The sequence below is a fragment of the Papilio machaon genome, chromosome W (assembly GCF_912999745.1).
Source record: "Papilio machaon chromosome W, ilPapMach1.1, whole genome shotgun sequence".
Taxonomy (NCBI): Eukaryota; Metazoa; Arthropoda; class Insecta; order Lepidoptera; family Papilionidae; genus Papilio; species Papilio machaon.
In genome coordinates, this window is record NC_060015.1 from 1,747,099 (window position 1) to 1,761,791 (window position 14,693).

The window sequence follows — 14,693 nt, forward strand, 5'->3', positions numbered from 1 at the left end:
GCATTTTTTTATTTTTATTAAGAAACCAGAGCGTTACATTAATTTAGTGTAAGAGAACGGAGTATTTTTTTTATTACTTTTTTTTTTAACTTAATTTCATCTTCCGATTTTTTTTTCTTTTCTTTTCTTCTTTTTTTTTTGTGCCATTTACAACTACCTACTTCCGGTTCATTTTTTAATTTAATATTTTAGTATCTCGATTAATATGGTTTATCCAATTAACTTTTCTGCCCTGAATAAAAGCGAACTTGAATATGAGGTGGCTATAAGAAACGAAATACCCGCCAACACGGTTGCGGATTTACGGAAGCAGATTAGTAAATTATCTCAATTATATCCATCCGAGAATATTCTTGTTTCGCATTTGGAACCTCCACGTGATTTGAATTGCTGTGTGGAAATTTTAGAAAGGATTGTTTCAAATCTCTCTGAAGGTTCTAAAGATAATTATTTTTTGGCCAAAACTGAGAATAACCTACATCACGTCTACCATAGGCTAGGCCGGATTGATGTTAGCGACGCGCTCGCCGACCAGCATGCAAAGTGTCATGTTTTGTTTAGACAAGCGTACGACAAATTGTTAACTCTTAAAACCAAGAATGTCGATCTTTCTGAGGAATCAGGCAGACCTTCGACTTTACCAGTCAATGTTACGGTAACGTGTGAAGGCGGCAGCAAAATTTCAAACGAACTTAGTAAATTGAAATATGACGGTAAATCCTGCGTACGTTCATTTATTCAGGAGGCACACGAATTTAGTGGAGCACGCGATATCCCAGGGTCAAAGTTGTTAGCTTTCGGAACTGAAATTTTCGTAGGGGATGCGTTGCATTGGTTCAGAAGCGTAAAGGAACAGGTATCTACCTGGGATGAATTAACCGTACTCTTAAAGCAAGACTTCGATAAGGCTGATTACGATTATCGTTTATTAGCGGAGATTCGTTCTAGAACTCAGGGGAAAACAGAAAATATTTCGATATACTAATAGATACGATACGATACTACGATATACATAACAGACCATAACATGATTTTGTTAGGTTTGTCTATGAAAAAACCTTCTAACACAAAAAATTATCGCCGCACCTCTAAAATTAATTTTGTTCGTGTCTCAGAGGACCTAGGGAAAGAAGACTGCAATGAGGTATTTAATAGTTGCGATGTAAATTTAGCTACTGAAAAGTTTAACCATGCACTCCAAGCCCATATTACTAAACACGTCACTTCACACAGTATAAGCCGATCTACAAATACTAAAACCTTGGATCACCCCGGGGTTAAGGCGCTGCATGTTACATCGAGATAAATTACACCTAGATCTTCGCAAATTTCCCAACGACCCCATTCGTCAATTTGTTTATAAACGCTATAGAAACTTTTGTAACAACCTTTTACATAAACTTAAAAAAGTCTTTGAAAGTCAAGAACTACAAAAAAACAAAGATAATCCTAAAAACCTCTGGAAATCCATCAAAAATATTTGCTCGCTTAAATCCAACCCTCCCAAAAACTCTGATTTGTTAACATTATCCTCTGATATGAATGTTTCCTTAAACTTTTGTAATCAACACTTTGCCAATGTAGGTAGCAAATATGCACAATCTATATTAAACAAACTATCTAAAACAGAACCTGAATTAGCCCTCTCTATCTCTTCCTTAGCTAATAATACTAAATCATTTTTCCTACATCCCACAAATACTTATGAAGTCGACAAAATTATCACTAATCTTAAAAATGACAGTGCACCTGGTTTAGATGGAATACAAGCTTCATTAATAAAATTTATTAAACCTCAAATTTTAGCTCCTTTAACTCCTTTAAATTTTAAACCTTAGCCTATCCTCTGCTGTATTCCCAACGTCATGGAAAACAGCATGTGTCATTCCTATTCATAAAAATGGTTCTACAACTTCCCCAGAAAACTATAGACCGATTTCATTACTGCCGCTATTTTCTAAAATTCTCGAAAAGATAGTAAATAATCAACTAGTTAAATTTATTTCTAGTCGTCTGCATCCCCATCAATATGGCTTTAGACCTGGTCATTCCACTGAAGATGCTGTATTGCACTTAACAAATAAAATCTCCTCTATTCTAGATGACAAAAGAAATTGTATTGCTGTATTTCTTGACCTCGCTAAAGCATTCGATACCGTCTCCGTCCCGATACTATTAAAGAAACTTGAATACTTTGGCATCAGAGGTTTGGCGTTAGAATGGTTTCGTTCTTACCTGACTGATAGATTTCAAATTATTAAAATTGATGAGCTAATTAGCAAAAAACTACCAGTAACCTTCGGCGTCCCACAGGGTAGTGTCTTGGGCCCCACTCTCTTCATAATTTATGTCAATGATCTGCTTAGTGTCATGGATAACACTCATACGAATATCATCTGTTACGCTGATGACACTGCCCTCATTTTTGAAGGCGACTCATGGTCTGATACTTCGCAAAGAGCAGAAACAGGTCTTAAGAGAGTAGAATGGTAGAATGGTTAAATAATAACCTTTTAACCCTTAACATTAACAAAACGAAACTTTTATGTTTCCACAAAACCAAATCTTCGGAGCCGAAATCTCAAATAAATTTAAAAATTCATTCGGAGTGTAACAATTCCAGCTTATGTAACTGTCCCGTAATAGAGCAAGTTCACACTATTAGGTATCTTGGTGTTATTGTTGATGACAAATTGTCTTACAATATGCATATATCTGGAGTAGCTGCCAAAGTTCGTAAACTGACACATATCATGTATCGTATCCGCGATGCTGCCGACCCTAAAATTGCTCTAATAGTCTATACAGCGCTATGCGAATCCATAATCGCTTACTGTATTACTTCGTGGGGAGGATCTGCTATGTCCGCCATGCTCGAGCTAGAGAGAGCGCAAAGAGCGGTGTTAAAGGTGTTACTCAATCGTAGAAAAAGATTCCCGACTTTTGCTTTGTATTCAGAGGCTGGGGTGCTCAGTGTGCGGAAAATTTTTATATTAAGAACAACTATATTACAGCATAAAGCTATCACAAAGAGTACCACTCGCCAAAATTTTCTGGCAAAGCGAAAGTTTAAGGTGCCTATACCGAGGGTTAACTCTTCGTTTGCCCAACGTTTTATGCATTTCTTAGGCCCGTATATTTATAACATAATCATAGGAAAATGCGACATTAAGCGAGACTCGGTATATAAAGCCAAAATAAAATTGAAATCGTGGTTGTTGAAAATAACGTACGAGGACACAGAAGATATTCTTAAAATAGTGAATTGAGTTTATTACTATTTATTTATTTTGTATTAATCAGAGCTGGGCATTAACTCGTTAATCCGTTAATCGTTAATTAACGAAGTTAACATTTTGCTTAACGGATTAACTTTTAAGTTAACTTAAAAAAGTGTTAACGCTTTTGTTAACTTTCGTTAAACTCAACTTCCGTTAATAAAAGTCCGTTAATCGTTAAATTAGAAACTTGGAGACGTGCTGTAATTTTGTTTAAATAACGTGCCACGCCACGCTCGTAAGTTCAACTATGTTGGGCGACTGTCGGCGACTCGAATGGTGAACCAACGAGTTGATAATTGATATATGTGAAGTTCGCGTGCAAGTGTGATGCATCAGAGCATCCTGGAAAGACGTGACCAACAGGACCAAAACAAAAGAAGATTCGAAATAGTATATTTCTTTACGAGTATATAAAAGCATGAGTATGTAATAGCCCACATTCCGAACGCTCTTCGCCCCTGCAATACGCCAGTTTTTGAGCAACTGTATTAAAACACTTTTTACTCGTGCCTTCTCTTTCCCAACTGTAAAAATGATGTCTATTAAAAAGAAAAAACCAACCACGAAGTTTTTACAAAAAAAATCATTGAAGTTTTTATGGTTCCCTTTGCCTACCCAGAATGGGCGAAGAAAACAAAAAAAATCTTTGTTTGAATTCTTTTACGTTTGGCGCCATTTTTCAAACATTTTAGTTAGTTGAGTTTATTGTGTTTTTAGCCGACTTCAAAAAGAAGGAGGTTATCAATTCGACTGTATTTTTTTTTTATTATTCTAATAAATTGCTTAATTTTTTCGCAACCGTATTAAAATAGTTGTTTAATACACGTGCGGAACTGTCATTACAACTGGTTCCTACTGTCAACCCTCACCTTCGGCTGCGCCTCGGCTCGGGTAGACATTTGTCGGAACTCTTTGCAATGACAGGCTTTCCGCACTCGTAATGAAATATACTATAATGCATTCATACTTGTCTCTAATACTAATGTGTTATAGAATGTACAGTCAAATTACTATTTTAAACAACTCTTATAAAAAAAAACAAGTGTCGCCACAATAAGTGCGAAATTAGTATGTATAATTTTGGTATGGTTAACTGTTAACGATTAACTTTAACTTGCGTTAAATTTTCGAAAATTTAACGCTTTAACGATTAACGAAGTTAATTTTTTAATTAACGGATTAACGATTAACGAAGTTAACTTTTCGATTAACTGTGCCCACCTGTGGTATTAATGATTTAACTTTACTTTTAAGACAAATGGCACTTTTGGTTTTCTTTAGTTAATTTGTTGCCGTCTAACAGATCTTTGGTAAAACTTAAGAGCAGGATCCTCGCGATACAGGCTACGCCTAGTGCGAGGGTACTGATCAATACTTATAATGCAACCCTTTTGTATCCATAAAGTTTCTTAGCTTAACTGTTCAATGTAAACTTAAACTTAATTTTTTGGATTGCAATAAATTATTTTTCATTTTCATTTTCATACTTGTCAATTCTGTCGGGTATGTTTTCACGCTTAACGAAACCTCTTACAGCCGAAGATAAGCTAGAGATTATCTTGCATAACATACGTCCTTGCTATGCTAACATATTAGCGTCATCGCCACAAATCTCATCTATCGAACAGTTAAGAATGTTATGCAGGAACTACGAGAACGTCCAGTCTCGCTTAGCACATTTTCGAGAACCACCAGCGGCATCCCATGATACGTTAGCCCCCGAGTTTTCGTACAAACAGGATCCCAACCCCTCCTTTAGTAAACAAAAGCACGATATGGATAATTCTCATAATTACAACAAAAATTATTCTCATGATGTTAAGAAATATCTACACGTTATAAATAATAGTGATCAAAGCGTAAATAATAGTGTTCCTTACTGTCCTCGATGTCGCAACCATTCACATACTTTTAGAAATTGCAAAAACACTGAAATTTTATGCTTTAAATGTGGCAACAAAGGTGTCAAGAAGCCCGACTGCCCAAATTGTAACCGAAATACGAATTCAAAAAACTAATTAGGAAGAATTGTAGTAGATCTTGTAATAAACCGAAAACTGATATTAATGATTGGAAGGAATGGTTAAAAACAGTACATAGATTTTTTAGTTTTTACAAGGCTGCTACAATTCTACAAAAAAAACCATTTCGTTATACCCGTCCGTATATTAACATAAAGATTAATGACATTACTGCGTCAGGACTCTTGGATTCGGGATCAGTAATTACTGTTATAGGGAATCACGCTCATAAGGTTTTGCTTCAACATGGCCTTAAAATTTTAACTGACGAGCCGTTGTTGGTTACTGCGGCAGGCGGACAAACGTTGAATAGTATAGGCTATATTAATTTGCCCGTAACATTCGAGAATCAATTTCACATAATTAAGGCTTTTGTTGTTCCCGAAGTCAAACCGTCACTGATCTTAGGTATAGATTTCTGGCGTGCATTCAAATTATGTCCGAAGTACTTAGGCTCTCTTACTTTAACAGAGACACCGCTAATGGACTTAACTGAAAATAGACCGAAACATTTAATTTGTTCTTACAATCATTTAAATATGAATGAAAAGATAGTCGCAGATACCGTAATTGAAAAATTTAAAGAAATTTCGTTTGAGCATAAAGGTTTAGGCCGGACTCACGTAATAACACACCATATTGACACAGGACAGTCGCCTCCTATTAGGCAAAGATATTACCGACTTTCTCCAGAAAAGCAGAGGATTCTACTCGAACAAGTTGATGAAATGTTGGCGTTAGACGTAGTAGAACCTTGTGAGTGTGCCTGGCAGTCTCCCGTTCTTCTAGTTACTAAGAAAAATGGCAAGCCTCGTTTTTGTCTTGACAGTCGGAAGCTCAACTCGGTTACTAAAAAGGACGCTTACAACTTGCCTTATATATCTGAAATTCTAGACAATTTACGCGATGCCCGTTTTCTTACTAGTCTTGATTTATCCAAGGCTTTCTGGCAAATACCTATCGCGGAAGAAGATAGGGACAAGACAGCCTTTTACGTTCCCGGTCGAGGAACATTTCGATTTAAAGTCACCCCTTTCGGTTTAACAAATGCACCGGCCACACAACAACGATTAGTCGATGCCCTTCTAGGTGATGTAGATTATCGTATTTTTGCTTATTTAGATGATATTATTATTGTTAGTAGCACTTTTGATGAACACGTCTCTCTGCTATCTCGTGTATTGGACAAATTGCGTAAAGCGAACTTAACCATCAATTTGGAAAAATGTGAGTTCTTTCGAAGTCAGCTCAAGTACTTAGGTTATGTCGTTGATGAGAACGGGTTACGAACCGACCCCGATAAAGTTGAAGTCATTCTTACTTATGCGACTCCAACTAGCAGGAAGGAGTTGAAACGATTCTTGGGTACGGCTACTTGGTATCGACGTTTCGTTCCTAATTTTAGCACAATTGCAGGGCCGCTTAATAAGCTAACTTCAAACAAAAAAAATGCTCCTCCTTTCCAGTGGACTGAGGAAGCCGATGCGGCATTTAAAAAGCTCAAGGAATGTCTTGTTTCCGCCCCAGTGCTTTCATGTCCCGACTTTGACCAGCCATTTCAGGTTCACACCGATGCGAGCAACTTTGGCATTGGAGCGATGCTAACTCAGACTACCAACGGAATAGAAAGACCAGTAGCGTATATGAGCAGATCGCTAACAGCTGCCGAAAAGAATTACAGCATCACGGAGCGTGAGACATTGGCCGTTTTAGTTGCTTTAGAACACTGGCGGTGCTATATTGAAAACGGAAAAAGGTTCACAGTCTATACAGACCACAGTGCTTTGAAGTGGTTCCTTTCCTTGAACAATCCCACAGGTAGACTAGCTCGTTGGGGTGTACGTTTATCATCTTTTAATTTCGAAATTAAACACCGACGTGGCGTTGACAACATTATACCTGACGCTTTATCTAGAGCTTTACCGGTAGCTTCTATTGCAACGGCCAAATCATTTTCTGCAACTAAGGATGATTGGTATAGGAAAATGTATAATGATTCCCTAACTAAACCTTCAGGTTCCCCTAACTATTTCGTGAAAAATGAAACCCTTTACCGCCTTTCAAAGAATAAATGCGATCTTACAAAAGAATTTTCTTGGAAAGAAGTTGTTCCTCTCGAACTTAGGGAGGCTGTGATAGCTGAGAATCACAACAAGCCAATTGCCGGTCATTTGGGTATTTTCAAAACTTACAGACGGATCGCTCTTAGATATTTTTGGCCCGACATGTACCGAGATGTATTAAAGTACGTGGGCTCATGTTCAATTTGCCTCCAATATAAGGCCCAGAACCATGGCATCCTTGGAGAAATGGGTCGCCCTAAACAGTGTGCTCGACCATATCAAATGTTATCTATCGATCTCATGGGACCTCTTCCTATAACTCGTAAACAGAATAGTTTTATCTTGGTAATTACTTGTTGTTTTTCTAAATTTTGTCACATATTTCCACTTAGAAAAGCTACCTCACGAATTATTGCACAAATTCTGGAAGAACAAATTTTCTTAATACACGGTATCCCTCAAACCATTTTACTAGACAATGGCCCCCAGTTTATAAGTAGCCAAGCCAACGATTTGTTTAGAAAATATAACATCCCTAACGTATTTTTTACGCCAAAATACACTCCGCAAGTAAACACCGTTGAGCGCTATAACAGAACCATAATTACGTGTATATCTACCTTTGTGGATAACGACCATCGCTCCTGGGATACGTTCATACCCAATGTCCAATTTGCAATTAACAACTCTGTAAACGAAACTACGGGTTATACGCCATCATTTTTAGTATTTGGACGGGAAATAGTCGTTTGTGGTTCTCATTATGTAGACTCCGATTTAGGGGACGAAATTATATTTTTGCCTCGCGATATTTACGCAGAGAATCTTGGTTCGCTTAAATTGGTTTTCGACCAGGTACAGAGGGCTTTATACCGAGCCCATTTAAAGAATACGGCAAAATATAACTTAAGAAGAAAGAATTACGAGTTCAACGTAGGAGACGTCGTATATAAACGTACTTTTATTTTGAGCGACAAGGACAAATATTTTAGCAAAAAACTGACTCCAAAATTTATTAAGTGTAGGGTAACGGAGAAGCGTTCTCCCTTAGTGTACATATTAGAAGACATGTCGGGAAAAAACCTAGGTGCCTGGCATATTAAAGATTTAAAGATCGTGTAGCTTTCTAATTCTGAGAAACTACACACCTCAAGGATTTTGATATTAAATCAAAATCCTTAGGGCGGAGAGGGGGTACTGTAACGTATTTAAAACGTCACATAGTATGTGCACTGCGGCGCACGCGCCGCGGGGACTGCGCGGGTTAGAGGGGCGACCCGGGCTCGGCGGGGTCGCTGCATACGTGCCGGGTCACTTGCCTGCAATCTCCTGAGAAGAGCGGTCACCGGCGTCTTAGTCTTGGTGTGATCGTTTCCGGCTAACGTTGGCGTTCTAAAGTTATTTTTTTTCTACATTAATACTAATACAATTTAAGTACTTGTTCCCGTTTTAGGGTAAGTTTTATGGCACATAAAATAAAATACGTAATGTTGCTAAATTTAATTGTCCTTTATAACCGTATTTTTTTAAACGTTCTTTGTTCTTGTTGCTAACGGTCATTTTTAAAACTTTAACTTATTTCTTTTGTACATTTAAATTTGCGTTTTCTTTATTTTACATAAGATCTTATTGCTGATTTTTCATTATTTATCCTTTATCTTTGTAATACGTTATTTCGCATTTATTTAAATTTATTTTTATTTTCGTTTGCTCCGCTTTTGCTTTGTAAACTCCGTTCTGATAGTTCCACCATCGTCAAGCCGCTACGTATTGCTTTTCTTGAGTTGCTGATGGTGGATACCAGGCGGAGGAACAACGCCTTACCGAACTAACGGTCTGGTGTTTTGAATTTCCAGGAGCACTGTACGAATTTTACTGCAAGCTACAATCAAGCTAGCAATCTCCGAGCAAGCTATCGCTTGCCAGCTTCATACATCGGTAGCTGACCTGCCGTTGCGACCTCAGCACCGACGTCTACCGAATTCCTGCGGCCGCCGCTTAGCTGCCTAGGGAGCACCCAGCTACGGTCGACGTGCACCTCCTGTCCTGCCGTTCCTTGGCCTGCCGCCGCTCATCCGTCGCTGGGCGACGCCACCGTAGTTCAGCCAAAGCAGGGGAGTAATAAACGCCGCGGAAGCAGAGACTGATAGCACGTTACCCCACGACCTTATAAATTTTATGTGCCTACCGCTGAGTGCTTGGTAATATTATATATATCTTTTGTTACCACCTGAGTTTCTTTTCTCACCTCATTAGGGAGTTAGGGACCCAGGGCGCAAGGACACCCTTTTAAGCCTTGCGGGACGGTACACCGTTAATCGTTAAATTAGAAACTTATAGACGTGCTGTCATTTTGTTTAAATTACGCGCCTCACCACGCTCGTAAGTTCAGCTATGTTGGGCGACTGTCGGCGACTCGAATGGTGAACGAACGAGTTGATAATTGATATATGTGAAGTTCGCGTGCAAGTGTATGCATCAGAGCGTCCGGGCAAGACGTGACCAACAGGACAAAATCAAAAGAAGATTCGAAATAGTATATTTCATTACGAGTATATAAAAGCACGAGTATATCGAGTATGCCCACATTCCGAACGCTCTTCGTCCCAGCAATACACCACTTTTTGAGCAACGGTATTTATACACTTTTTTACTCGTGCTTTTTCTTTAGCTTTTCCAAACTCGTGCGTTCTCTTTCCCAACTGTCAAAATAATGTCTGTTAAAAAGAAAAACCAACCACGAAGTTTTTACAAAAAAATCATTGAAGTTTTTATGATTCATGCAAATATTTCTAAAAAGAAGCTCCTAATTTGTTACAATATCAGATTTAATGATTTGATTCAATGAATTAGGTTAGGTTCATTTTATTTCATCTCATTCAATTTCATTTTCATTTCATATCAATAAAAATAATCTACTGAAGACTTGGCTATTTGGGCATAGTTCCCTTTGCCTACCCAGAATGGGTGAAGAAAACAAAAAAAATCTCTGTTTGTATTCTTTTACGGTTGGCGCCATTTTCCAAACATTTTAGTTAGTCGAGTTTTATTATTCTATTTATTATTCTATTAAATTGCTTCATTTTTTCGCAACTGTATCAAAAATAGTTGTTCAGTAGAAGTGCGGAACCTTCATTGTAACTTGTTCCAACTGTCAACCCTCACCTTCGGCTGCGCCTCGGCTCGGGTAGACATTTTTCGGAACTCTTTGCAATGACAGGCTTTCCGCACTCGTAATGAAATATACTATAATGCATTCATACTTGTCTCTTATACTATTGTGTTATAGAATGTATAGTCAAATTACTATTTTAAACAAGTGTCGCCACATAAGTGTGAAATAATTATGTATAATTTTGGTATGGTTAACTGTTAACGATTAACTTTAACTTGCGTTAAATTTTCGAGAATTTAACGCTTTAACGATTAACGAAGTTAATTTTTTTATTAACGATTAACGAAGTTATCTTTTCGATTAACTGTGCCCACCTGTGGTTAAAAGCAAAAAATATATTGTTAATTCTTAGCTTCGTAGTCTCGGTTTCTTGATATCAGCCAATGCGGTGATTCCGGGATAAAGAATAGTGCAATGACGGCTACTATCTGAAAGATAAAAAACCAACTTAAAACTGGATAAAGAAGGAACTGAAATATTTAATTAGAGATCGGTATGGAGTAGGAGAAAACTGGTGCGAGAGAAGGACAGAGAGATAAGTCGGTAACTTACTGTAAAACTAATGTTCACAAGTGCTACCGTACGCCAGTTCATCAATGTACCGAACAGGAATTGAGTGAACACTCCGAGGATGACACACATCGAACTGGTGGCGGACAACGAGCCGCGCAAGTGCGGCTGCGTGATCTCCGCAACGTAAGTCAGCACCTGCGAAATATAATTGCCTAATGTACCCCATAGTATGTTAATTTTGGTTTAAGGATTACTTCAATAGACTGTCAGCTATACGATATTCCGATTACTTCGACTACCGAGGGCGCTGAACAAAAGGGATCGCCACAGGTCTGCGAATTACACGCATATAACATAACCCTGTTTACTCCCCCCTCAGTCATAGTAAAAAAGGGGCGCTCTAGAAAGTTCGTCCAGGGCTCTAGCATCGTTAAAACAGTTACTGTTTTAAAACATAACATTTTCTTTGTTTTATTAAAAAAAAAAAAATGAGATGGCAATATGTTTTTAAACAAGTATTCTAACAATGGTAACACAGTAAAATCGATTGATTGATCGATGAGACAATTGCAAAATACATCGGCAAGTTAACAAATAGCGTGTGGTATTGTGTTAACGATTCTGCGAATTATTGGTGTTGTCACGACGGACAGAACTTTGCAATCATTTACTTGTAATTAATATGAATGTATGTGCCAATACGATTCCGATAATAAAAGTGTAATTTATTGAATCAAATTTATAGATTTAATGTGTATAAAACTCATTAAAATCTTTTCAAAATATTTGGAGAAACGTAGTAATTTTTTAAAGTCGTATTTCCTTAGCGCCCAAACTCAACACTTGGGACAGAGACAAGTTCTGTTAAGTCATTATCGACCACGGAATTTTTGGTCTTCCGTTGTACACGTCTTTCCCGAGCATCCTGTATATGCAAAGTACGTTAATTTCAGACTCATTTAATGCACAACAGAACATGTAACATTGTCATAGCAACGTAGGTATTTGATTCACTCTGGGTGGGTTGAAAAATAATTTCCTTGACTATAAACGCTTGTAAGAGATGTACAATCTGAGAGTACAGGTGATTTTAGTAGGAGCGCCTGAGTTCAGGAAATATCGATAGAGATCAGCTATGTATGAAGGTCGATGTCTATTAACTTGAAGCGTTCGCGGAAACAACTATTCATTATTGTTTAATTGATATACACTATTAAATGAAATTAAGGCGAAAAGAAGGAACTTTAAAGAATCAATGCTTAGGATTATAAAAGTTAATAGAATTCCAACAAAACACACATAGTAACTGCCAAAGTTAGACTCGAACGGTTATGCGGTAACTCTTGTTAATATAGAAATGTTAATATTTATAAATGAATCCTTCATATCTTTATATTTTCTTTATAAACCGTAGATTTAAACACCTTTATAAATGCATGTTATATTCTCTCTCAGTATCTTAAAAAAACACACACAATAATTTCGACCCTATCAGTGAAAAAGGTTACATGTTTTAGAGATGTAAGAAGAGATATAACCAATCATCGGATTTGTCGATATATTTTTGTGCAATTTCTTCGGCAAATCCATGGATACTTGAAAGTGATCCTTAAGAAATATCCAAAAATCGCCAAACTTTGACGAAGTAATACCATCGATTAGATAATATTATACGAGAAAAACATATTCGTTGTCTATGAAATACCTGTAAAATGACATGCATTTTTGTCGATGTTATCAATGCATATTTTTATCAAATATTTGAACAATTCAATAGCTTGAAAAATCTAATCTAGTCAGTGGTATACAGTTTAACCTATTTGTCAATGTACTACAGCAATACTAGCTGTTCTAGTATCCGTCGGGAAGACTATGTCCCTTTCTATACTCGTAGCAAATATATGCAATATTTTATTATGATCGACTGAGTAGCTAAGGTGTGAAAGTGAAACATAAGTCCTATAATATCGTCTTACTGGCGCTTCAAGCAATCCTCCAGCGAGACCGGTTAGAAAGAGAGCGGCCTAGAGGTAAACAGGGGTCTTCGAGTAGTAGAAGAGTAGCCAGGCGATGATGAAGGGCAGATTGACCGCCTGCATGGCTCGGCGTCGACCAAGAGGTGACGTCACCACTCCCGACAGAGCGCATCCCAGCGGCACAACAATCAGGTTTATTGAGCCTGCATTGGAAACAGAATCTTTAGGTAGAACTATGTCGACCCATGTTTGCGACAGGATGTACAGTCCAGGACGTTTATTTCATACCCTTTTTGAAGCAAAGTCATACTATTTTTATGACGCAACTAAGTCGATAACTTTGTCGATTTCCAGATCCAGAAAAGCACGATGTGAATAAGTTGTTTACCAAAAATAATTATAACCTTACTAATATTATAAAGGCGCATGTTTAGATGGATGGATGAATGTTTGTTACAAGGTATCTCCAAAACAACTTAACCGATCTTGATTAAATTTGGCATAGATTTAGAGCATAGTCTAGAAAAACACATATGAAACTAATTCGATTTCCGCACGAACGGAGTCGCGGCCGTCAGCTAGTTAATTATATATTAGCGATACAAAATATTTAGTTTACAAAAGGCACTTGTATACAAGAGCAAAGCTATAAATTATGAAAAAATATGTGTAACTGCTAATTAGCAAATGCGTTATCATTGCGCTTATGAAAAACAATTGCAAGTAACAACTATTACGGATACGTTATCAGTGCAATGTAATCTTTGATGCATAGAGTCTAAGGCACTTCGTACACAAAGCAACGTAAATCTTCGAAAACCTGCGATCTTAGTTGCTACTTATGTTAAACAATATCATAGAGGTTCGTATACAGAGCGCGTCGTCGACATTTATCTCTCATCACCAACGACACTCGGGTACCCTATCTATCAAGATCGTCGTGAGAAACATCACTGCAATGTTCAAGATGGTGGCGGTGCCATTATATACAGTTAAAATGTAGTCACTATGACTATACTGACCAAATAGACAATTCGCGTCGATGATTCATCGTTGTGTGTACGGATGCGCACAACGCGATTCTTGCGACGCAACCATCCGATATTAGTTTAGACAATTTACTTTGCCTTTTGTACGAAGGACCTAACTGTTCTTCAAACCGTTCGTTAAAAAAACTTAATCATTGAAACATTGATTCATTTTTAGTAATTTAAACAATTAATTAAGTCTATTGTGGGAGTCACAGCCGGAGAATACTTTTAATAAAATACAGTCTTCTTTAACTCGTATATTTTCTTTGATGAATTGTAAATTACAACTTTTTTACAATTACTAATCTTACATCTGTCTCACGATTCCCCGAATGATGCCAACTTGGCTGTCATTCAGACTACTCATTACAATACTTTTAATTTACGATATCGAATTACTGTCCGATTAATAACAAAATAAGTAGAATATTTCTATTTCAAATTTGTGAATCAAATATTTAAATAATATGGTGGATCCCAAATAAATGATAAATGATGTTATTTTAAAATAATCAAAAGTGTTATTGATTTATAGAATAGACAAAATAATGTTTTAGGTTATGGAATTACAGAATATATAAAATAGCTTACAGCTCGGCCTTCCTGCTAAAAGCGAGTCCCTTCGCTTGAAGT

At 37.2% G+C, this 14,693-nt stretch overlaps 1 long non-coding RNA gene across 1 annotated transcript; it reads right to left on the reverse strand.

Moving 5' to 3' along the window:
• Positions 1–10,886: 10,886 nt before the first annotated feature.
• On the reverse strand, positions 10,887–13,228 carry LOC123723405. Its single transcript, XR_006756731.1, has 3 exons — positions 13,030–13,228; positions 11,093–11,248; positions 10,887–10,968 (listed from the first exon to the last, which is right to left on the reverse strand). It is a non-coding gene; the product is annotated as an uncharacterized LOC123723405 (long non-coding RNA).
• Between the last annotated feature and the right edge of the window lie 1,465 nt (positions 13,229–14,693).